The sequence below is a fragment of the Oncorhynchus masou genome, chromosome 28, assembly GCF_036934945.1.
Source record: "Oncorhynchus masou masou isolate Uvic2021 chromosome 28, UVic_Omas_1.1, whole genome shotgun sequence".
NCBI lineage: Eukaryota > Metazoa > Chordata > Actinopteri > Salmoniformes > Salmonidae > Oncorhynchus > Oncorhynchus masou.
The window spans coordinates 207371-233004 of NC_088239.1; the positions used below are offsets into that span (position 1 = coordinate 207371).

General features: G+C 43.2%; 1 protein-coding gene across 1 annotated transcript in view; it reads left to right on the forward strand.

Annotated features, from left to right (window-relative positions):
- The first annotated feature begins 1354 nt into the window (after window positions 1-1354).
- Window positions 1355-25634, forward strand: part of LOC135517094 (divergent protein kinase domain 2A) — a 103811-nt gene continuing 79531 nt past the window's right edge. The window contains exon 1 of the mRNA XM_064941115.1: window positions 1355-1786. The gene's annotated coding sequence lies outside the window, so the exon portion shown is untranslated. The remainder of the gene's footprint in view (window positions 1787-25634) is intronic.

Consider the following 25634-nt stretch of genomic DNA (forward strand, 5'->3'; position numbering starts at 1 on the left):
GTGACTGAATGACAAAATAGGTCGGTGGCGGTAATGCATCTAATTTATGAATGTTGCCAATAACAATATAAAGTCAAGAGAAGAAGAAGCCTGGAAGGAAGAGAGATGACTAGAAATGATTCGGTTGACCGTTTTGATGTGTGGATTAATTGGTGGAGTAGAGGAAATTGTACATTCCAGGTAAAATAACAACTCAATGTTTATATCCCAGGACAAATTAGCTAGCAACAGCAAGCTAGTTAAATAGGACAAAATAGCTAGCAAGCTAAATTGCCATAGATGTTTAATGCTTTTTATGTGACCTGTCCCCAAAAATAAAATAATTCAGAGTTTGTTTTGATATTTTAAACTGCTTGTCGTGATCATATTTGGTGTGGGGGGGACAAAATACATGTGAGCACGATGGCGCACGATGGCGCACGATGGCGCACGATGGCTGGAGCACGTTGGAGCACGATGGGGCACGATGGCGCACGCGGTTTGAGTTCTGTGTAAACCCTTGACAGAGCTGCAGAGTTTATTCTATCCACAAATATACAATCCTGAAGTGAGACATTTTTTGTTTGGAGGTCAATGAGAGTGTCAAATTTGGTCAACGAAAAAATGTAATTGCTAATTTTCTACAGTACGCAGGGCTTATTTGATCAAAAATCGCTGAAATAAATCTGAATGTTTAGAAGAAAATGTGTGAATTGTGCTCCATCCTACCCATATTCAGAATACATGATTTTAATAGTCATGACAAACGTTGTTTAAGCACTATTGAAGATTGTAATCCGGAACAAAAATACAAATAACATCTACGAAAAGTGTTGATTGTTCTCCATCTTCCATGATTCAGAATATCTAATTGTCAAAGTCATAGCAGGCTTTGTTTAAGAGCTATTGAAGATTGAAATCCAAAATGTTAATGTAAAACAAAAAACAATAAAAAAACAATAAATAAAAAAGGTTTGGATGGTTCTCCGTGTTCCCCTGATTCAGAACACGTTTCATAGTCATGACATGCATGATTCAGTAGCTATTGACAACAACCGAATATTCAACGAATATCATAATACTAATTTGACCTCGCTGATAAAAAAGCGTATTCATATCGGATTTGTTTCTGTTGTTCACAGGCGTATCTGCTCTCTCTCTCTCTCTCTCTTTTGACTAGAATGGTCCCAGCTGATCTCGCCTCCTCATGCCTGCCTTCCATCTTTGAGGACTGTGTATTCCCATTAGTAGAAGGGGTCACTCGACTATCTTGTCAATTTAATAGATACTCTTTGGCATGTCGCAAAGTGACAACCACTGTCGGAAATACTAAACGTTTTGGTGTTGAAAAAAGTCGGACCAGAATCTATTGTGGTGATGTTGGAGAGGAGTGAACGAGCTGGCTACAGAGACGGGAGATATACTATGAGTACGCGGACCAACACGCGGAAACCGGATGAATATGGATACTAATGCACATCGCAGATATTAGTACAGTTTAATGAAAAGGGACTCGCTGCGGACAATCTGAATTATCCGGTAGACGGAAGAGTTAAGAACCAAAATCACAACTGTTTATTTCATTAGCTAGCAGGCTAGCTGGCTAGTTTCAATGCGGGTCTGGAATGGGGGAAACTCGTCCGAAATTTACTCAATAAGGATTTATATCGTGCACGTAATAAACATCTTGTTGTTTTTACAAAGTACGTGATTTCCCGTGGAGATCGTAGCGGCAACTTTAAGAAGAATGATGCACCTAAACTGAACATTAAAAGTGAACCACCACAAAACCAAGAAAGTCGTACAGGTTTGTTAAGCTGATTTTTTTCATTATTATTATTAATACAATCGTCTTTCCAAATCAACAATAGAGTAGACTTTTATAATGTTGTGTTCCACGGACATTTGACAGTAGACTGCCTCTTGTGCAAAGAATAACTTCAGAATGATTCCGTGTCCAAGTCCTGAAATTGACTGACTTTTGACTGAACCTTTTGGATGATATAAAAAAAAAAGTTAATTGACTAAATTATCCTGTAGCCTAATGTCATATTTTCATCAATGATGTATACTGTTGATACCGTGCGGTTGCAACTTCTTCAACGTTAATGTTGTCTACTGGTGTCCGCATACACAGGTTTGGTTTGCTCCTCGCAGAACTCAGGGAAGTGAATATCTCTGGTTGCATTACTCCCTTAAAATACCTTTTGCTTGAAAAAAAAGTGACAATATTACTGTTAGTGCCTCGTGAGACACCGTAGCAACAATATAGCAGTGCACACTTAATTAAAATAGTCTAAATTAATCTAAGATAAATCAAGAAATGTAAAATTCGTTTTTATCTGTAAGGTCTTTGGTTGCACAATTTTCCATGTAAGATGTTTGGTGCAGTATTTCTCCAGGTGGAAAATGTACAGGAAAACTAGTCACCCCTCCATAACTAGTACATTACACGGTTTCTCTAGAGATGCATCTGATCAAGCCTGAACTGTGCAATGTAGTAGAGAGTCGTAGCTAGTTTCCAACAGGCCAACATTCTACATAGTTTAGCGCAGAAAAGTGCGCAATTAACTAGACGGACCATAATTCATTGCGCTCTTACTTGTACGGTCTGCTTCTTTTACCCCTGCTCGGTCGAGAGGGATGGAGATTTGTTGAGGTGTCTCTATCTGAAAATACAGGATTTAAGTGATGTGATAGTTGGTATTCAGCAGTCATGAAAGTATGTCTTATTTACTTTGAAGAACTACTAAAATAGAGATTTTTGTTGTTGTTGTCAGACAGCAGCTCTATTAGACATGAGATGATGACTTGGAATGAAATGTATTAACTCATAAAATAAAACATCTAATACACACAACTGAAATAATTTATTAAAGTCACGTGAATAAACAATGGTTAATAAGTGATAAGTCGTAATGGGCAGTTACAACCTTCACGGGACCTTTATATTCATTGTTTTATTCTGTGTTACAACATTCAACCCACAATGCAAAGTACATTTTTAATGTTAACCCGAAACCAAACTCAAAAGAGCACGAATCCACAGCGCCGCAACAAACAGTCTAACTATTAGAGATAGGCATGTTATATTGTTTTAGCTGTTCCAGTACTCGCATGATTTTTGAGAACTCGGAATGGAAAGCAAATCTATTCTTAGAACAGAGGCGTTAGACCCCCCCCCAGAAAAAAATATGTGCTCATTTATCTAAATGCCAACAGCTACAACTATATCTCATTTATCAGAACCATTACAGAATAAAACAAATCCCAATTGCTAAATTGCCATAAAAAATATATAAATTCAGTCAATAAAATACAATTGCTATTTAAGATTCATTTATTGAAACCGTAATCTCAACTGGTTGTATTATATCATGGAACACAATCTGTACTATCAACTATTTAGATCATGGAACACAATTACAAATCAAATTGTATTTGTCACATGCACCGAATACAACAGGTGTAGTAGACCTTACAGTGAAATGCTGAATACAACAGGTGTAGTAGACCTTACAGTGAAATGCTGAATACAACAGGTCTTGTAGACCTTACAGTGAAATGCTGAATACAACAGGTGTAGTAGACCTCACAGTGAAATGCCGAATACCACAGGTGTAGTAGACCTTACAGTGAAATGCTGAATACAACAGGTGTAGTAGACCTCACAGTGAAATGCTGAATACAACAGGTGTAGTAGACCTCACAGTGAAATGCTGAATACAACAGGTGTAGTAGACCTCACAGTGAAATGCTGAATACAACAGGTGTAGTAGACCTTACAGTGAAATGCTGAATACAACAGGTGTAGCAGACCTTACAGTGAAATGCTGAATACAACAGGTGTAGTAGACCTTACAGTGAAATGCTGAATACAACAGGTGTAGTAGACCTTACAGTGAAATGCTGAATACAACAGGTGTAGTAGACCTTACAGTGAAATGCTGAATACAACAGGTGTAGTAGTCCTTACAGTGAAATGCTGAATACAACAGGTGTAGTAGACCTTACAGTGAAATGCTGAATACAACAGGTGTAGTAGACCTTACAGTGAAATGCTGAATACAACAGGTGTAGTAGACCTCACAGTGAAATGCTGAATACAACAGGTGTAGTAGACCTTACAGTGAAATGCTGAATACAACAGGTGTAGTAGACCTCACAGTGAAATGCTGAATACAACAGGTGTAGTAGACCTTACAGTGAAATGCTGAATACAACAGGTGTAGTAGACCTCACAGTGAAATGCTGAATACAACAGGTGTAGTAGTAGACCTCACAGTGAAATGCTGAATACAACAGGTGTAGTAGACCTCACAGTGAAATGCTGAATACAACAGGTGTAGTAGACCTTACAGTGAAATGCTGAATACAACAGGTGTAGTAGACCTCACAGTGAAATGCTGAATACAACAGGTGTAGTAGACCTCACAGTGAAATGCTGAATACAACAGGTGTAGTAGTAGACCTCACAGTGAAATGCTGAATACAACAGGTGTAGTAGACCTCACAGTGAAATGCTGAATACAACAGGTGTAGTAGTAGACCTCACAGTGAAATGGTGAATACAACAGGTGTAGTAGTAGACCTTACAGTGAAATGCTGAATACAACAGGTGTAGTAGTAGACCTCATTTACATTACATTTACATTTAAGTCTTAGTTATCAAGCCCAAATTGGTGAATTCAACATCCAAACATTTAAGTGCATCTAAATCAAGAAAATATCCCCCTAGGTAAAAGTAAGGAGATAAGAATAAGATATAGATGCAAACCTCACAGTGAAATGCTGAATACAACAGGTGTAGTAGACCTTACAGTGAAATGCTGAATACAACAGGTGTAGTAGACCTCACAGTGAAATGCTGAATACAACAGGTGTAGTAGACCTTACAGTGAAATGCTGAATACAACAGGTGTAGTAGACCTCACAGTGAAATGCTGAATACAACAGGGCCTTACAGTGAAATGCTGAATACATGGGCCTCACAGTGAAATGCTGAATACAACAGGTGTATTAGACCTCACAGTGAAATGCTGTAAACAGGTGGGCCTCTGAAATGCTGAATAATGGGACCCACAGTGAAATGCTGAATACAACAGGTGTAGTAGACCTTACAGTGAAATGCTGAATACAACAGGTGGGACCTCACAGTGAAATGCTGAATACAACAGGTGGGCCCAGTGAAATGCTGAATACAACAGGTGGGCCTTACAGTGAAATGCTTAGTTACAAGCCCTCAACAAACATTTAAGTTTTAAGAAAATATCCCCCAAAAAGTAAGAGATAAGAATAACAAATGATTTAAGACTAGTTTAAATAACAGGGCCCCTACTGTAATGGGCCCTACTGTAATGGGCCCTACTGTAATGGGCCCTACTGTAATGGGCCCTACGGTAATGGGCCCTACTGTAATGGGCCCTACTGTAATGGGCCCTACTGTAATGGGCCCTACTGTAATGGGCCCTACTGTAATGGGCCCTACAGTAATGGGCCCTACTGTAATGGGCTCTACAGTAATGGGCCCTACTGTAATGGGCTCTACTGTAATGGGCTCTACGGTAATGTTCCGTACTGTAATGGGCTCTACTGTAATGGGCTCTACGGTAATGGGCCCTACTGTAATGGGCCCTACTGTAATGGGCCCTACAGTAATGGGCCCTACAGTAATGGGCCCTACAGTAATGGGCCCTACTGTAATGGGCCCTACTGTAATGGGCTCTACGGTAATGTTCCGTACTGTAATGGGCTCTACGGTAATGGGCCCTACGGTAATGGGCTCTACGGTAATGGTCCGTACTGTAATGGGCCCTACGGTAATGGGCCCTACGGTAATGGGCCCTACTGTAATGGGCCCTACTGTAATGGGCCCTACAGTAATGGGCCCTACTGTAATGGGCTCTACTGTAATGGGCCCTACGGTAATGGGCTCTACGGTAATGGGCTCTACGGTAATGGGCTCTACGGTAATGGGCCGTACTGTAATGGGCCGTACTGTAATGGGCCGTACTGTAATGGGCCGTACTGTAATGGGCCGTACGGTAATGGGCCGTACTGTAATGGGCCCTACTGTAATGGGCCCTACCTGTAATGGGCCGTACTGTAATGGCCTCTACTGTAATGGGCTCTACGGTAATGGTCCGTACTGTAATGGGCTCTACGGTAATGGGCCCTACGGTAATGGGCCCTACGGTAATGGGCCCTACGGTAATGGGCCCTACGGTAATGGGCCCTACTGTAATGGGCTCTACGGTAATGGGCTCTACGGTAATGGGCTCTACGGTAATGGGCCTACGGTAATGGGCCCTACGGTAGTGGGCCCTACGGTAATGGGCCCTACTGTAATGGGCCCTACGGTAATGGGCCCTGGTAATGGGCCCTACGGTAATGGGCCCTACGGTAATGGGCCCTACGGTAATGGGCCGTACTGTAATGGGCCGTACTGTAATGGGCTCTACGGTAATGGGCCCTACGGTAATGGGCCCTACGGTAATGGGCCCTACGGTAATGGGCCCTACGGTAATGGGCCCTACGGTAATGGGCCCTACGGTAATGGGCCCTACGGTAATGGGCCCTACGGTAATGGGCCCTACGGGTAATGGGCCCTACGGTAATGGGCCCTGGGTAATGGGCCGTACGGTAATGGGCCGTACTGTAATGGGCCGTACTGTAATGGGCTCTACGGTAATGGGCTCTACGGTAATGGGCTCTACGGTAATGGGCCCTACGGTAATGGGCCCTACGGTAATGGGCTGGTAATGGGCCCTACTGTAATGGGCCCTACTGTAATGGGCTCTACTGTAATGGGCTCTACGGTAATGGGCCCTACGGTAATGGGCCCTACTGTAATGGGCTCTACTGTAATGGGCCCTACGGTAATGGGCCCTACTGTAATGGGCTCTACAGTAATGGGCCCTACTGTAATGGGCTCTACAGTAATGGGCCGTACTGTAATGGGCTCTACAGTAATGGGCCCTACTGTAATGGGCTCTACAGTAATGGGCTCTACTGTAATGGGCTCTACAGTAATGAGCCGTACGCACTACCCTGTAGTGCCTTGTGGTCCGAGGCTGACCAGTTGCCATACCAGGCAGTGATGCAACCCGTCAGGATGCTCTCGATGGTGCAGCTGTCGAACCTTTTGAGGATCTGAGGTACCGTGTCATATCTTTTCAGCCTCCTGATGGGGAAGAAGTGTTGTCGTGACGTCTTCATGACTGTCTTGGTGTGTTTGGACCATGTTAGTTTGTTGGTGATGTGGACACCAAGGTTCTTGAAGCACTCAACCTGCTCCGTTGCAGCCCCAGCGATGAGAATGGTCCTCCTTTTCCTGCAGTCCACAATCACACCATTGACTTGATCACATTGAGGGAGAGGTTGTTGTCCTGGCACCACCTGGCCAGGTTTCTGACCTCCCTATAGGCTGTCTCGTCATTGTCTGTGATCAGGTCTACCACTGTTGTGTCGTCTGAAAATGTAATGATGATGTTGGAGTCGTGCCTGGCCGTGCAGTCGTGAGTGAACAGGGCGTACAGGAGGGGACTGAGCACATACCCCTGAGGGGCCCCTGTGTTGAGGATCAGCGTGGCGGATGTGTTGTTACCTATCCTAACCACTAACCACCTAGGGACGGCCCGTCAGGAAGTCCAGGATCTAGTTGCAGAGTGAACTGTTTAGTCCCAGGGTCCTTAGCTTAGCGTTGAGCATAGAGGGCACTATGGTGTTTAACGCTGAGCTGTAGTCAATAAATAGCACTCTCACATAGGTGTTCCTTTTGTCCAGGTGTGAAAGGGCAGTGTGGAGTGCAATAGAGAATGCATCGTCCGTGGATCTGTTGGTGCAGTAATATCAACTGTAGGCATGCACGATATATCGGATCGGCCGATATCGATTTTGGCATTTTTAGCTAATACTGGCCGATCCGATATATCGTGCATATGCCTACAGTTGATATCACTGCACCGACAGATCCACTGACGATGTCTCGATAAAACAAAATGTGTAAAACCGATGTCAAAGCTAACCTATATAACATGATGTCATGACGCTGCACCTGCAACACAGCATTCCTAACCTGGCCCACAATGTCTGCTGTGTGGATCGAGCAGTCAACAAGTCCAGCAGTCATTTGAAAGAGTAAGAACATTTCAGCGAGACATCCCAAAGGCAACATTAATGGCAAGATAATGGAATTCATTGCCCTTGACAATCAACCGTTCTCTGTCCTGGGTGATGTTGGCTTTCGCCGACTGGTCGAGCACCGGGTCCACACTACTAAGTGTGCTAATTTTCAGATGTTGCCCTACCGGAGTTACACAGTAATGGCGTCACTGCTATTAGCTTCACCACATACATACTATGGAACGCCATTTGGGTCTTTGCATGTCAAAAAAGATACAGTAGCACTGTCAAAGCTGTACAACAAGTCTGAAAACAAGCAAACACCGGCCACAAACGATGTGTTTACAATACCGCGTTGGGAATAAAGCCTCACTTGTTCGACCAAAACTTCTGGGGTAGCTAGCTTTAGCTTGGTACCTAGTTAGCTTTAGCTTGGTACCTAGTTAGCTTTAGCTTGGTACCTAGCTAGCTTTAGCTTGGTACCTAGCTAGCTTTAGCTTGGTACCTAGCTAGCTTTAGCTTGGTACCTAGCTAGCTTTAGCTTGGTGCCTAGCTAGTTTTAGCTTGGTGTCTAGCTAGCACCAATACAACCAGCCTGAAAACAATGACCAGTAGAAACTGCAGTCATTTTCATTATTCTTAGCAATGATTTTGGAATCCTTGTGAGTAAGTATTAGCTAGGTTGTCACTTGTTGTTCGCTGATTGAACTTGAACTTCAGTTAATGAAAATAACTAGCCAGCTACTTAACCCTGTTTCCCAAAGCTAACGTTATAAGCATCCAGCTAGCTTCATCTGGCTAGTGATGCTCGACCACATTAGGTTGTGTGTTGTGAAACTAGCCACAATAAGGATTAGGCATAATAGTGAAATTTGCAGTTTGCCTTCAAAATAAAATTATGCCATTGACAGTGATGCAAATGAATACAAATAGTAGAATTATGCCAAACCTTTATTTTGAAAGCTAACTGCAAAGTTCACTATTGTGGCTAATCCTTCCCATAGATGGGTCTGACCATCATTAATCAAATTATAATCTTTATCAGGGTTATTTTAGATGATGACACCTAGCTATATAGTTACCTAGCTAACTACAGCTACTGAAACAGATGTTAGCTAGCTAACTATAGCTACTGAAACAGATGTTAGTTAGCTAGCTAACTATAGCTACTGAAACAGATGTTAGTTAGCTAGCTAACTATAGCTACTGAAACAGATGTTAGTTAGCTAGCTAACTATAGCTACTGAAACAGATGTTAGTTAGCTAGCTAACTATAGCTACTGAAACAGATGTTAGTTAGCTAGCTAACTATAGCTACTGAAACAGATGTCAGTTAGCTAGCTAACTATAGCTACTGAAACAGATGTTAGCCGGCTAACTATAGCTACTGAAACAGATGTTAGCCGGCTAACTATAGCTACAGAAACAGATTGTCGTTTTGCTGTTTTTGGGGAAGAACCTTGTTTGCGTCCATCAGCTAGCTAGCTTTTTTTTATGACCAGCACTGTAGGTGCGTGAGACAACTTTACCAGCATCATAGAATACGTAATTGATGAATCGCTGTGATATATGAAAGACGAGTGATCGTGTAATAACTACGTAAAAAATTAAGGAACCCGTTCAATTATTATGTGACGTCATGATTGGTCAACGTCCTAATTGGTCAACAAGCTTATTTTGCGTGTATCTTTTTTTGACACGCAAAGACCCAAACGGGCGGTCCGTAGCGACGACCCAAAACGGGCGTTTCCGGAGCGACGACCCAAAACGGGCGTTCCGTAGAAATCCTGGTTGAGAATGAAATGACTGAACAAATTAACAACGAAACAGCAGAGCAAGTAAGCGAAAGAAATAGGTTTTGATTATGTTTTACTGGTAATTGGGGACATAACTTTTTGGTCAGTGTGTGTGTGTGACCTTATCTAGGCAAGTCGGTTAAGAACATATTCTTATTTACAATGACGGCCAAACCCGGAAGACGCTGGGGACTGGGACTCCCAATCACGGTCGGTTGTGGTACAGCCTGGAATCTAATCAGGGTCAGTAGTGACGCCTCTAGCACTGAGAATGCAGTGCCTTAGATCACTGAACCAGGGTCTGTAGTGACGCCTCTAGCACTGAGATGCAGTGTCTTAGATCACTGAACCAGGGTCTGTAGTGACGCCTCTAGCACTGAGAATGCAGTGCCTTAGATCACTGAACCAGGGTCTGTAGTGACGCCTCTAGCACTGAGATGCAGTGCCTTAGATCACTGAACCAGGGTCTGTAGTGACGCCTCTAGCACTGAGAATGCAGTGCCTTAGATCACTGAACCAGGGTCTGTAGTGACGCCTCTAGCACTGAGAATGCAGTGTCTTAGATCACTGAACCAGGGTCTGTAGTGACGCCTCTAGCACTGAGAATGCAGTGCCTTAGATCACTGAACCAGGGTCTGTAGTGACGCCTCTAGCACTGAGAATGCAGTGCCTTAGATCACTGAACCAGGGTCTGTAGTGACGCCTCTAGCACTGAGAATGCAGTGTCTTAGATCACTGAACCAGGGTCTGTAGTGACGCCTCTAGCACTGAGAATGCAGTGTCTTAGATCACTGAACCAGGGTCTGTAGTGACGCCTCTAGCACTGAGAATGCAGTGTCTTAGATCACTGAACCAGGGTCTATAGTGACGCCTCTAGCACTGAGAATGCAGTGTCTTAGATCACTGAACCAGGGTCTATAGTGACGCCTCTAGCACTGAGAATGCAGTGCCTTAGATCACTGAACCAGGGTCTATAGTGACGCCTCTAGCACTGAGAATGCAGTGTCTTAGATCACTGAACCAGGGTCTATAGTGACGCCTCTAGCACTGAGAATGCAGTGCCTTAGATCACTGAACCAGGGTCTATAGTGACGCCTCTAGCACTGAGAATGCAGTGCCTTAGATCACTGAACCAGGGTCTGTAGTGACGCCTCTAGCACTGAGAATGCAGTGCCTTAGATCACTGAACCAGGGTCTATAGTGACGCCTCTAGCACTGAGATGCAGTGTCTTAGATCACTGAACCAGGGTCTATAGTGACGCCTCTAGCACTGAGAATGCAGTGCCTTAGATCACTGATCCAGGGTCTATAGTGACGCCTCTAGCACTGAGAATGCAGTGCCTTAGATCACTGAACCAGGGTCTGTAGTGACGCCTCTAGCACTGAGAATGCAGTGTCTTAGATCACTGAACCAGGGTCTGTAGTGACGCCTCTAGCACTGAGAATGCAGTGCCTTAGATCACTGAATCAGGGTCTGTAGTGACGCCTCTAGCACTGAGAATGCAGTGTCTTAGATCACTGAACCAGGGTCTGTAGTGACGCCTCTAGCACTGAGAATGCAGTGTCTTAGATCACTGAACCAGGGTCTGTAGTGACGCCTCTAGCACTGAGAATGCAGTGTCTTAGATCACTGAACCAGGGTCTGTAGTGACGCCTCTAGCACTGAGAATGCAGTGCCTTAGATCACTGAACCAGGGTCTGTAGTGACGCCTCTAGCACTGAGAATGCAGTGCCTTAGATCACTGAACCAGGGTCTGTAGTGACGCCTCTAGCACTGAGAATGCAGTGCCTTAGATCACTGAACCAGGGTCTGTAGTGACGCCTCTAGCACTGAGAATGCAGTGTCTTAGATCACTGAACCAGGGTCTATAGTGACGCCTCTAGCACTGAGAATGCAGTGTCTTAGATCACTGAACCAGGGTCTATAGTGACGCCTCTAGCACTGAGAATGCAGTGTCTTAGATCACTGAACCAGGGTCTATAGTGACGCCTCTAGCACTGAGAATGCAGTGTCTTAGATCACTGAACCAGGGTCTATAGTGACGCCTCTAGCACTGAGAATGCAGTGTCTTAGATCACTGAACCAGGGTCTATAGTGACGCCTCTAGCACTGAGATGCAGTGCCTTAGATCACTGAACCAGGGTCTATAGTGACGCCTCTAGCACTGAGAATGCAGTGCCTTAGATCACTGAACCAGGGTCTATAGTGACGCCTCTAGCACTGAGATGCAGTGTCTTAGATCACTGAACCAGGGTCTATAGTGACGCCTCTAGCACTGAGAATGCAGTGCCTTAGATCACTGATCCAGGGTCTATAGTGACGCCTCTAGCACTGAGAATGCAGTGCCTTAGATCACTGAACCAGGGTCTGTAGTGACGCCTCTAGCACTGAGAATGCAGTGCCTTAGATCACTGAACCAGGGTCTGTAGTGACGCCTCTAGCACTGAGAATGCAGTGTCTTAGATCACTGAACCAGGGTCTGTAGTGACGCCTCTAGCACTGAGAATGCAGTGTCTTAGATCACTGAACCAGGGTCTGTAGTGACGCCTCTAGCACTGAGAATGCAGTGTCTTAGATCACTGAACCAGGGTCTGTAGTGACGCCTCTAGCACTGAGAATGCAGTGTCTTAGATCACTGAACCAGGGTCTGTAGTGACGCCTCTAGCACTGAGAATGCAGTGCCTTAGATCACTGAACCAGGGTCTGTAGTGACGCCTCTAGCACTGAGAATGCAGTGCCTTAGATCACTGAACCAGGGTCTGTAGTGACGCCTCTAGCACTGAGAATGCAGTGCCTTAGATCACTGAACCAGGGTCTGTAGTGACGCCTCTAGCACTGAGAATGCAGTGCCTTAGATCACTGAACCAGGGTCTGTAGTGACGCCTCTAGCACTGAGAATGCAGTGCCTTAGATCACTGAACCAGGGTCTGTAGTGACGCCTCTAGCACTGAGAATGCAGTGCCTTAGATCACTGAACCAGGGTCTGTAGTGACGCCTCTAGCACTGAGAATGCAGTGCCTTAGATCACTGAACCAGGGTCTATAGTGACGCCTCTAGCACTGAGAATGCAGTGCCTTAGATCACTGAACCAGGGTCTATAGTGACGCCTCTAGCACTGAGAATGCCTTAGACCGTGTGCCACTCAGAGCCCAGGTTACTGAACTTCAACTTGCATCAAGGACAAATGTGTGACCTGCCGAACACCTAAATGACCAAAAAAATGGTCACAATGTTTTCCTAATATCATGTGCGAAAGGCTTCGCCTGGGAAACATGCGTGAGGCTTTCCGTCTGCCATTGGAAGAAACAGCAGTGCTTGTATGGCAAGAAGGAACAGACAGCCTCTCAAATTGGTTTCAGACACTTCGAACTACGTAACAGGATTCCACAGAGCCGACCTCAAATTCCATCGCAGATTAGCTTTTATGTTCGTCTCTTAAGCGTGTCTCTGTGTGTTTTCGTGCGTGCACGTGGGCTCCAATCAGACACACAATCTCACTTTTGAAAAAAATTACTGCAATTAACAATATCCAGATAAGTGCATGTTTACCAATCACTTTTTTCTGTAATTTCCTAAATGACCATATTTAATAAGTAATCTGTCTAATTTTTAAATAGGAATGAACATTGGTTGCTGTGCTTATTACAGGTCATTCATCTGTATTGTGGGCCTTTAAAAATGTGTCTTTTAACAGCTCAGTAAGTAGAGAATTAACAATAGTTTTCCATAACAGGGAGGGAAACTAACAGAGAGCTTTTTGTGTTGCTGGGTTCACTGTCCAGTCAACTATAACAGTACGCTGATGTGTTCAGCTACGTCTGGTGTTGCGCATCTCTTCTCTCTCTCTGTCTCTCTCTGTGTGTCTCTGTGTCTTTCTCTCTGTGTCTCTGTGTCTCTCTCTCTCTCGTTCTTACTCTCTCATTCCTACCCTCTCTCGCTGCTTTAACCCACCCTATCCTCTCTCTCGCCCTCTGTCTTCTCTCTCGCCCTCTGTCTCTCTCTCTCGCCCTCTGTCTCTCTCTCTCTCTCTCTCTCTCTCTCTAAGTCTCTCTCTGTCTCTGTGTCTTCTAAATCTCGTTCTTACTCTCTCATTGGTTGCTACCCTCTTATTACAGGTCATTCATCTGTATTCTGTCTCTCCTTTAAAAATGTGTCTTTTAACAGCTCAGTCTCTCTCGTCTCTTCGTCTTAACAATAGTTTTCCATAACGGGAGGTCTCTCTCAGAGCCCTCTGTCTTCTGTTCGCTCTGTTCTCTGTCCGCCCTCTGTCAACTCTCTCAGCCCTCTGATGTCTCTCTCGCCCTCTGTCTCTCTCTCTCGCCCTCTGTCTCTCTCTCTCGCCCTCTGTCTCTCTCTCTCGCCCTCTGTCTCTCTCTCTGTGCCTCTGTCTCTCTCTCTCTGTCTCTCTCTCTGTTCTTCTCTCTCTCATTCCCTCTGTCTCTCATTCCCCTCTGTCCCTCTCTCGCCCTCTGTCTCTCTCTCTCGCTCTCTGTCTCTCTCTCTCGCCCTCTGTCTCTCTCTCTCGCCCTCTGTCTCTCTCTCTCTCTCTCTCAAATCAATGCAAAAGGCTTTATGGGGAAACATATGTTGCCAAAGGGGATGGAATAGTCAGCAAACAAAAGGGAAATAAACATTAGTAAACATTACACTCCCCCTGACAACTCAGAATGGGTCAATGTTTGTCCCCTAGAAGAGTTCTGACAACGAGAATGGGTCAATGTTTGTCCCCTAGAAGAGTTCTGACAACGCAGAATGGGTCAATGTTTGTCCCCTAGAAAAGTTCTGACAACGCAGAATGGGTCAATGTTTGTCCCCTAAAGAGTTCTGACAACGCAGAATGGGTCAATGTTTGTCCCCTAGAAGAGTTCTCAACGCAGAATGGGTCAATGTTTGTCCCCTGAAAAGTTCTGACAACTCAGAATGGGTCAATGTTTGTCCCCTAGAAGAGTTCTGACAACGCAGAATGGGTCAATGTTTGTCCCCTAGAAGAGTTCTGACAACGCAGAATGGGTCAATGTTTGTCCCCTAGAAAAGTTATGACAACTCAGAATGGGTCAATGTTTGTCCCCTAGAAGAGTTCTGACAACTCAGAATGGGTCAATGTTTGTCCCCTAGTAAAAATTCCCTGTTTTAGGTCATTTAGGATCACTACTTTATTTTAAGAATGCAACATTTCAGAATAATAGTAGATAGAATTATTTATTTATGTTTTTTATTTCTTTCATCACATTCCCAGTGGGTCAGAAGTTTACATACATTCAATTAGTATTTGGCAGCATTGCCTTTAAATTGTTTAACTTGGGTCAAATGTTTCGGGTAGCCTTCCACAAGCTTCCCACGATAAGTTGGGTGAATATTGGCCCATTCCTCCTGACAGAGCTGGTGGAACTGAGTCAGGTTTGTAGGCCTCCTTGCTCATACAAACTTTTTCAGTTCTGTCCACAAATTTTCTGTAGGCTTGAGGTCAGGGCTTTGTGATGGTGACTCCAATAGCTTGACTTTGTTGTCTTAAGCCATTTTGCCACAACTTTGGAAGTATGCTTGGGGTCGTTGTCCATTTGAAAGACCCATTTGCGACCAAACTTTAACTTCCTGACTGATGTCTTGAGATGTTGCTTCAATATATCCACATCATTTTCTTACCTCATGATGCCATCTATTTTGTGAAGTACACCAGTCCCTCATGCAGCAAATCACACCCACAACAAGATGCTGCCACCCCCGTGCTTCACGGTTGGGATGTTGTTCTTCAGCTTGCAAGCCTCCCTCGTTTTCCTCCAAACATAATAATGGTCGTTATGGCCAAACAGGCCAAACAGTTCTATTTTGGTTTCATCAGATCAGAGGACATTTCTCCAAAAAAGTACGATCTTTGTCTCCATGTGTAGTTTAAAAACCGTAGTCTTTACTTTTTTATGGCGGTTTTGAAGCTGTGGCTTCTTCCTTGCTGAGTGTCCTTTCAGGTTATGTCGATATAGGACTCATTTTACTGTGGAGATAGATACTCTGTACCTGTTTCCTCCAGCATCTTCACAAGGTTCTTTGCTGTTGTTCTGGGATTGATTTGCACCTTTCACACCAATATATGTTAATCTCTAGGAGACCGAACGTGTCTCCTTCCTGAGAGGTATGACGGCTGATAGCTGTGTGGTCCCATGGTGTTTATACTTGCGTACTAATATTTGTACAGATGAACCTGGTACCTTCAGGTGTTTGTAAATTGCTCCCAAGGATGAACCAGACTTGTGGAGGTCTACAATTTTGTTTTCTGAGTTCATGGCTGATTTCTTTTGATTTTCCCATGATGTCAAGCAACGAGGAACTGAGTTTGAAGATTGGCCTTGAAATACATCCACGGGTACACCTCCAATTGACTCCAATGATGTCAATTAGCCTATCAGAAGCTTCTAAAGTCATGACATTTTCTGGAATTTTCCAAGCTGTTTAATGGCACAGTCAACTTAGTGTATGTAAATTTCTGACCCACTGGAATAGTGATACAGTGAAATAATCTGTCTGTAAACAATTGTTGGAAAAATGAGTTTTTTTTTGGACAAAACTATAGACAAGAAATTTGTGAAGTGATTGTAAAATGAGTTTTAATGATTCCAACCTAAGTGGATGTAAACTTCAGACTTCAACTGTAGACAAATTCAGTGTCCTCTGTGAACACCATGTGACGCCAACTTCTAAAAGATGACATTTTGCTCCCTGGGTCCTCTGTGAACACCATGTGACGCCAACATCTAAAAGATGACATGTTGCTCACTGGGTCCTCTGTGAACACCATGTGACGCCAACGTCTAAAAGATGACATTTTGCTCACTGGGTCTTCTGTGAACACCATGTGAAGCCAACGTCTAAAAGATTACATTTTGCTCACTGGGTCCTCTCTCATCCCAAAATGCTAAACTGTCCCAGTTTAAAAGCAGCAGATACATTGAGAGCCAATGGCTACAATGATATTCTCATTAAGTCTGCTGTTATTTGAGTTCAAGCGGGAGATGAATGAAACCCTGTTTGTTTGGGACGTTGCTAATTGCTGCCTATATTTGGAGGACTTAATTTTCAATTAGGCGTGCGTTCCTGTCTCCTCCTCCCATCCATCAGTGTTTGAGGCTGGAGGAGCGGACTGGTGGTTTCTCTCTCTTGATCTGTCTGCGCTATGGATTCATATTTTTGTGATCTAACGTTATTGATTCCCCAAGTCGATAACCTTGGCAACTGTAGTTTTTCATTCCAGCTCTCGCAGCACAATGTGATTGAAGCTAGGCAGGGGGCGTATGGGGCCATTAGTGATGGGTGCGGGGGAAAAAATCGATATTATATATATTTTGCAATATAATTTTTTTTATGATGTTTTATTGATGTTTGACTCCAGTATCGATTTGTGTATGAATATACAGGACCAGTCAAAAGTTTGGACACACCTACTCATTCAAGGGTTTTTCTTTTAGACTATTTACCCACATCAAAACGATGAAATATTCATAAAATAAAAAATATATATATATAAAAAATTCACATGTGGAATCATGTGAAACATAACTGAAAAATTGTTAAACAAATGAAAACATATTTGATATTCTTAGTAGCCACCCTTTGATGGCAGCTTTGCGTACTCTTGGCGAAGGCAAAGCGTGGCTAAAATTTATTTCGATTGAACATTATTATTTTTTTGGTTACTACATAATTCCATATGTGTTATTTCATAGTTTTGGAAAATATGAGGAAAGAAAAAGCATTTGAGTAAGTGGGAGGGAAGAGATAGAAAGACCGTCTGTGTTCACTGAGACCTTGGGTTTTCAAGAACATAGGAGGAAATAAAAAACATTTGAATAAGTATGTGTGTCCAAAACGGAATCTAAAACAAAAATATTAATTACTTAAAAATCATACAGTGTGATTTTCTGGATTGTTGTTTTAGATTCCGTCCTCTCACAGTTGAAGTGTACCTATGATACATAATGACAGGCCTCTACATGCTTTATAAGTAGGAAACACTGCCAATTTTGCAGGTTATCAAATACTTGTTCTCTCCACTGTATGTTTGGAACATCAAATCACTGTACATATAGAACTGCGATCATCGTAATTTGTATCTTAACAGCACCTAAGTTGTGTGATGATGATATATCGTGAGGTTTGTGGTATTTCCCAGCTCTAGGGACCACAGGGAGTTGCATTGTGACAGTCTTTAAAATGACTGCAGTAGTGAATAGTGAAGACACTTTTTTTATTCTGAGATGGACAAAGTTGCTTCGTGCTGTCTGCTGTGTTCAATTGAGCTCTCCATCTCTCTCTCTCTCTCTCTCTCTCTCTCTCTGTCTCTCTCCAACTCTCTCTCTCTCTCTCTGTCTCTCTCTCTCTCTGTCTCTCTGTCTCTCTCCCTCCAACTCTCTCTCTCTCTCTCTCTCTCTCTCTCTCTCGTTCTCTCTTCTCTCTCTCTCTCTCTCTCTCTCTCTCTCTCTCGCATGCTTTCTCTTCATCTCTCTCTCTCTATCTCATACTGTACCAATGAAATTAATCAAGCATGTTCCCTTCTGCCCTGGTTCTATGATATATTGATGAAGTTCAGTCTCCGGTTGTGAGGGAAATGGTTAGCGAAACAAGGATAACATGCTGTTATCTGATCCTGTGGTCTTTCTCATTCACACTGTCCTTTCACCTCTCTATTCAGGTCATACTGTCTAACTTAAAAGATTGGTTTCTTTAGACAGGAAGTCATTATGCACCTATTCTCTCCTCTCCTCCTTTTCCATCGTTGTTCCCCCGCGTTGTCGTTCTGTTTTAAAGTCGTCGTGGTATTCGATAATTTGCGAGAGTATTCATATATTTTTCTTAGTTGGAAAAAAAAGAGGCTTATTTTCATGAGAAAGGCAGTCTGCAGTGAAATTGTCTGGGACATACAATGAAATTGTATGTAGTGAAATTGTGTGAAATTGTGAAACATGCAGTGAAATTGTGTGTTACATACAAGGGTTACCTCAACATTAGGCTTTTTTTATGTGCTCCATAAAGACACAAACTAATTGGTAGGTCTTTTTTTTTCCATTTTTTTTCACCTTTATTTAACCAGTTAAGCCAGTTGAGAACAAGTTCTCATTTACAACTGAGACCTGGCCAAGATAAAGCAAAGCAGTGAGACAAATACAACAACACAATCATAGTTACACATGGAATAAAACAAACATACAGTCAATAACACAATAGAGAAATCTATATGTAGAAGAGTAGGGAGGCAAGGCAATAAATAGGCCACAGAGATAAAATAAAAAGGGTCTATCTTTGCTTGTTACTTTTATGAACTGTCATTAAACAGGCTGGTGGTCTAATTGGGTTGGGACTGTTTTCCTGGCACAAGTTAGGTCCCTTGATACCAATTGAGCAACGTTTTGAAAGGCATACCTTGTAGAATCCATGCCCCGAAGAACTCTGGTTGTTCTGGAGGTAAGGGGGGTCGGACACGGCACTAGATTGGTGTACCTAATGAACTGTCTGGTGAGTGTATGTTGTTCGTCTTACCCCTTTATCCTTGCGTTTATCTGTGTGAGGCTTCCAGGTGGTTAAATGTCAGTCACAGCCAATGGATTCAGGCTTTTAGGCTCAAACAGGCTTAATCCTTCTGAAGGTTAAGGGTCATGGATCAACTGTAGTCCATCACCAACCGCACGTTTCACATGAAACCTGTTGTCTTTGACATTTTAATATGTCTTCCTATTAACATAGAACAGGTGAGGGATTTCACAGATTAGGCTTGTAGCTTGTCATTTTAGTAATTAGCAGCAAAGGTCAGGCTCATTATAAAGGTGAACCCCCCCCCCCCCCACACCTCGCCTCATTGATGCCTGACTAAGCTACATCCTAATCCTAATCTGGGGCTGCGTTCACTACCTTTTTTTTTATGTTCTGGAATGTTCAATCGCTGTACCAGTGGAAAAAAGGGGAGGGGTTGGGGAACGCTGTCAGCATGGCCACTCCCCTTTTTTATGTTCTGGAATGTTCAATCGCTGTACCAGTAGAAAAAATGGGAGGGGTTGGGGAACGCTGTCAGCATGGCCACTCCCATTTAAAATATTCTGGAATGTTCATATATATATATATATAAAAATATATATTATATATATATATATTTAAAATATATATATATATATATATGTTGTTTTAAATAAGTGCGTCACTCAGTGCTTTAATCCACCAAATGGAAGCAAACCTCCGTCTGTTCAAGAACATTTTTGAGAAATGTGTCATTCAGTACGAATTGTTCCGCAACGTAGAAGACGTTGAAGCCAACTGAACGGACCTCAGATCTCCGCTCTCTGCCTGTATTCATGACTTGACAGGATACAGCTCTCCTACCCTGCTGTGTAAATTATTCTTAACCTGCTACGAAAAGTCAAAACATTTTGACGGAAGAAGTTGTATCCCTCTTCTAGACAACCCTGGCCGTCCGGATCCTTCCCGCCTTGCGGAGCTCCATGTCACATGCTCAATGTTGCTTGAATAGAAACAATATCGTTCAGGGGATGTTCAGTTGTTCTGCCTCAGCAATCGACTCCTCTCTCTGTCTCGCTTTATCTCTCTCTCTCTCTCTCTCTTTCTGTCTTTTTGTCTCTGTCTCTGTCTCTGTCTCCCTCTCTGTCTCTCTGTCTCTCTCTGTCTCTCTCTGTCTCTCTCTGTCTCTCTCTGTCTCTCTGTCTCTCTCTGTCTCTCTCTTTCTGTCTTTTTGTCTCTCTGTCTGTGTCTCTCTGTCTGTGTCTCTCTGTCTCTCTCTCTGTCTCTCTCTCTCTCTCTCTCTCTCTCTCTCTGTCTCTCTGTCTCTCTGTCTCTCTGTCTCCCTCTGTCTCTCTGTCTCTCTGTCTCTCTGTCTCTCTGTCTCTCTGTCTCTCTGTGTGTGTAATGGAAGACAGCCAGGCAGTCAACCCTTTTGAGACTTCAAATCAACCTTTTAAAAATCAGTGTTTTTACCTCTTGTGATTCGTTTTCTCTCTCAATTAAAAAACGTATCCCAAAGCAAACACCTGCTAAAACTAAATGTATGTGAATGATTTGCTCAGTCTGGAAATGAATATAACTAGGCAGTATTATAGACTCAATGACCTGGGATTTACTAAGGTCTTCTAGATTAACCCCTTACAGTATTATAAACACTATAACCTGGGATTTACTATGGTCTTCTAGATTAACCCCTTACAGTATTATAGAGACTATGACCTGGGATTTACTATGGTCTTCTAGATGAACCCCTTACAGTATTATAGACACTATGATCTGGGATTTACTATGGTCTTCTAGATTAACCCCTTACAGTATTATAGAGACTATGACCTGGGATTTACTATGGTCTTCTAGATTAACCCCTTACAGTATTATAGACACTATGACCTGGGATCTCCTATGGTCTTCTAGATTAACCCCTTACAGTATTATAGACACCTGGGATTTCCTATGGTCTTCAAGGTAGAAGTATCCTTTACCTCCTAATGTCTTGTGAGTATCGTAGAGCGCAACATGTTAGACGAGCACGTTTCATAGATGGTTTGAGCTATAAAAAGAGGCAGAGCATTATGGAAATACCTAAACTATTATTGGTTTGTTGTTTCATGTTATGGACATACCTCAACTGTGATTGGTTTATTGATCCGTGTTGTTGAAGACATGGTTTATTGATCTGTGTTGTTGAAGACATGGTTTATTGATCCGTGTTGTTGAAGGCTGGTTTATTGATCCGTGTTGTTGAAGGCATGGTTTATTGATCCGTGTTGTTGAAGGCTGGTTTATTGATCCGTGTTGTTGAAGGCTGGTTTATTGATCCGTGTTGTTGAAGACATGGTTTATTGATCCGTGTTGTTGAAGACATGGTTTATTGATCCGTGTTGTTGAAGACATGGTTTATTGATCCGTGTTGTTGAAGACATGGTTTATTGATCCGTGTTGTTGAAGACATGGTTTATTGATCCGTGTTGTTGAAGACATGGTTTATTGATCCGTGTTGTTGAAGACATGGTTTATTGATCCGTGTTGTTGAAGGCTGGTTTATTGATCCGTGTTGTTGAAGACATGGTTTATTGATCCGTGTTGTTGAAGGCATGGTTTATTGATCCGTGTTGTTGAAGGCATGGTTTATTGATCCGTGTTGTTGAAGGCATGGTTTATTGATCCGTGTTGTTGAAGGCATGGTTTATTGATCCGTGTTGTTGAAGACATGGTTTATTGATCCGTGTTCTTGAAGGCTGGTTTATTGATCCGTGTTGTTGAAGACATGGTTTATTGATCCGTGTTGTTGAAGACATGGTTTATTGATCCGTGTTGTTGAAGACATGGTTTATTGATCCGTGTTGTTGAAGACATGGTTTATTGATCCGTGTTGTTGAAGACATGGTTTATTGATCCGTGTTGTTGAAGGCACTGGTTCCAACGGATCTCACCTTCACCCTGGAATGGATTTTGATTCATTCAGCTTTGAACTTAGAAAATGAGTTCATTTTTTTGTTGTTGACTTGAATGCTAAACGGTTGGGTTTTATAAGGAGTTGTAATGTGTTTTTAGCTCGTCTGGTGGGATGAGGGTTGAGGAGGAGAGGAGTGCTGCAGGGTGAATGGTCGGCTCCTTTACATAGTTTCCTCTCTGTAATGGACTTACTTCTGCTGCAGTCTACCGACACAGAGGTGTGACATTTCCACTGACTGGTGTGTGTGTCTCAGCTCTCTCCCACTCGGCCAGCCACTGAGTCGCCTTCCGCCGCTGTTCTTTCTGCTTCTCCCTCACAGCCTAACGCCACTTCCCATCTTTGCCACGTCGAAGAAGAAAAAAATAAGCTTTTGGAGGCCATCGCCACGCGCAAATAAACACAAATAAACGCAAGCTGCTAGCTCCTCTCCTGCTCGTTAGCTGTCCCCCCCCCCCTCAAGTCAGTGGTGGCCATTTAATATATTAATTAATATTAATTGGCTCTAATTGAGAATGGGCGATTTGCATGGTCATTGTGAATCTAACAAAGACACTCGTATATTGTATTGTCATTGAGCTGCTGCAACGTGGTTCTATTTAGAACCCAGACAGATGGATAGTGCGGGGTCTTTGTTAGGACATTCGTTCCATGTCATTTCAACAACCAGTTTCAGTTCTACATGTTTGACAAGTAGTATGAAGCTGCAGATTGGATTATTGCTTCTTCATACTATGAAATGTTTTCCCTGTGAATCTGGTGATTTTTCTTTATTTTTTAAAGTATTTTTTATCCCTGTTCAGAGAAATGTGTAATTTGAAGTCTCTTGCATTATTTACCATTATAGTAGTGTGACTGTATCAGGCTACTGGATGCTGCTTTTTCTGCTTTATTTCACACTGTTTTTTCCACTTATGTTTATTTAATAGATCACATTTCATTTGCAACTTTGTGTTTAAAAAAAAACGGATTCAGCTCATGATGTAAATAAATTCAGTTTGTCCTTGAAATGTATATTTAAACCAAATAATTTTCCGGAATTCTGATCATATGTTACTAACTGCAGCAATCTGAGATGGTGGGTGACAGTCCTTTCGTCTGCTTTTTAAAAATAAAGTGAAATGACCCAGGAGGAATTTATTGCTGTGCTTCTCTCTCTCCAGTACTGAGTTGTTATCAACCCTCCTGGCTCTGCATCGCCGGCTCCCTCTGAACCCACTAACAGATGCATTCACGCTATGCCTAAGGACCAACGATCTCCCTCTTCTCTCCCTCTTCTCTCAATTCTCTCCCCCTTCTCTCCCTCTTCTCTCAATTCTCTCTCTCTTCTCTCAATTCTCTCCCCCTTCTCTCTCTCTTCTCTCAACTCTCTCCCCCTTCTCTCTCTTTCTCTCAATTCTCTCCCCTTCTCTCTCTCTTTCTCTCAATTCTCTCCCCCTTCTCTCTCTCTTCTCTCAATTCTCTCCCCCTTCTCTCTCTCTTCTCTCAATTCTCTCCCCCTTCTCTCTCTCTTCTCTCAATTCTCTCCCCCTTCTCTCTCTCTTCTCTCAATTCTCTCCCCCTTCTCTCTCTCTTCTCTCAATTCTCTCCCCCTTCTCTCTCTCTTCTCTCAATTCTCTCCCTCTTCTCTCCCTCTTCTCTCCCTCTTCTCTCCCTCTTCTCTCCCTCTTCTCTCAATTCTCTCCCTCTTCTCTCCGCTCTTATTCAATGTGACTTTATTGTTATTGGAAACGTGTTTATGTTTGCCAAGGCATATGAAAAAACAAAAACCAACAAAGCGAGTGAAACAAAACAATAATCAGACATTAAACACACATTGGATATTTCAAGAGAATAACAACATTTTAAAATATTATTTGAGGTATAAAGAAAAATGTAGCATAACATGATTTAAAATGTTACATAAATATGTTATTACATTGTTGTTTCTGACTCTGTAATAAGTAAGTGGGTCATTGACCTCAGTGGGTCACATCTTACTGCTGTGTGGCATTTTGCAGATATGGGAGTTAATCAATGTTTTTTTTGTTTTTCAAATTCTTTGTGGGAACTGAGGGAAATATGTCTCTCTAATATGGTCATACATTGGACAGAAGGTTAGGAAGTGCAGCTCAGTTTCCACCTCATTTTGTGGGCAGTGAGCACATAGCCTGTCTTCTCTTGTCTTCTTTTTTTTTTGGTCGATTCTTTCCAGTGTGCCAAATAGTTATCTTTTTGCTTTCTCATAATTTGGTTGGGTCTAAATGTTGGTGACCTGGGGCTCTGTTTGTGTTTGTGAACACAGTCTCAGTACCAGATGTCTTCTCCAGGTTCATCTCTCTGTAGGTGAGGGCTTTGTGGTGGACATTGTTTCCTTTTTGTAGAATTTAACTGCTCTTTTCTGGATGTTAATAACTCGTGGGTATAGTCCTAATGTTGCTCTGCATGAATTGTTTGGGATTTTGTGTTGTACGCAAAGTATATCTTTTTTTCTCTGAATTCTTCATGCAGAGTCTCAATTGGGTGTTTGTCCCATTTTGTGAATTCTTGGTTGGTGAGTGGACCCGCAGACCTCGCAACCCGCAGACCTCGCAACCCGCAGACCTCGCAACCCGCAGACCTCGCAACCCGCAGACCTCGCAACCCGCAGACCTCGCAACCCGCAGACCTCGCAACCCGCAGACCTCGCAACCCGCAGACCTCGCAACCCGCAGACCTCGCAACCCGCAGACCTCGCAACCCGCAGACCTCGCAACCCGCAGACCTCGCAACCCGCAGACCTCGCAACCCGCAGACCTCGCAACCCGCAGACCTCACAACCCGCAGCCCGCAGACCTCGCAACCCGCAGACCTCGCAACCCGCAGACCTCACAACCCGCACACCTCACAACCGATTCAAGTATTGTTTTGATCCTAGTTGGGATATCAAGTTTTATGTTCCTTTTGATGGCTTAGATGGCCCTTGTTGTAGAAGGCCCTTGTTGTAGAAGGCCCTTGTTGTAGAAGGCCCTTGTTGTAGATGGCCCTTGTTGTAGAAGGCCCTTGTTGTAGATGGCCCTTGTTGTAGACGGCCCTTGTTGTAGATGGCCCTTGTTGTAGATGGCCCTTGTTGTAGACGGCCCTTGTTGTAGACGGCCCTTGTTGTAGACGGCCCTTGTTGTAGACGGCCCTTGTTGTAGACGGCCCTTGTTGCCTTGTCTCTCAGATCGTTCACAGGTTCATGGAAGCGCTAGGTATAGCTATTTGTGTATTTTAGGGCAACATTGTCTAGATATCATTTCGTATTTGTTGTCCTGGGGGAAAAAAA